Source organism: Apis dorsata, unplaced genomic scaffold, assembly GCF_000469605.1.
Source record: "Apis dorsata unplaced genomic scaffold, Apis dorsata 1.3 scaffold_169, whole genome shotgun sequence".
Classification (NCBI taxonomy): domain Eukaryota; kingdom Metazoa; phylum Arthropoda; class Insecta; order Hymenoptera; family Apidae; genus Apis; species Apis dorsata.
Genome location: NW_006263457.1, coordinates 1,454,187 through 1,454,696, shown reverse-complemented (window position 1 = coordinate 1,454,696; position 510 = coordinate 1,454,187).

Sequence of the window (510 nt, the reverse complement as noted above, 5' to 3'; positions counted from 1 at the left end):
GGTGGCTGCGTGCTCCCTCCTTCCCGAGCACGATGAGAAAATACGACGAGGTGGTGTAGAGCAGAGTGGAGAGTTTGGAGTAGAGCGTTTGTGCGTGTGATTGACGAAGATTTTTCTTTTTTTCTTTTTTAAGTTATGAAGTTATGAATTTCGAGGTTATGATAAAAATCGAGGGGAATATGTGTATATGGAAACGACCATTGGCCATTTTTCTTCGATTTCCCATAATTCCAAGGGAATTAATACCGGGATATCTAATATGCATAATCGAGAAGAGGTGGAATAATCGGGGAGGAACGAACGGTATCCTCGGCAATAAATTACTTCCTCGAGTTGTGCCGGCTTCCAAGTTCTCCGCGCGTAATAGAATCCTCCTGCGAACGAAATTAATTCCTCGGCGTTCACCTCCGGCCTCCCCCCTCCTCCCGCCTCGTCCAACGCTATTCCGTATTATCGAGAAAAAAAGGATGGAATAATCGAAACCGATTAAGATTGGGAATCGGACGCGCC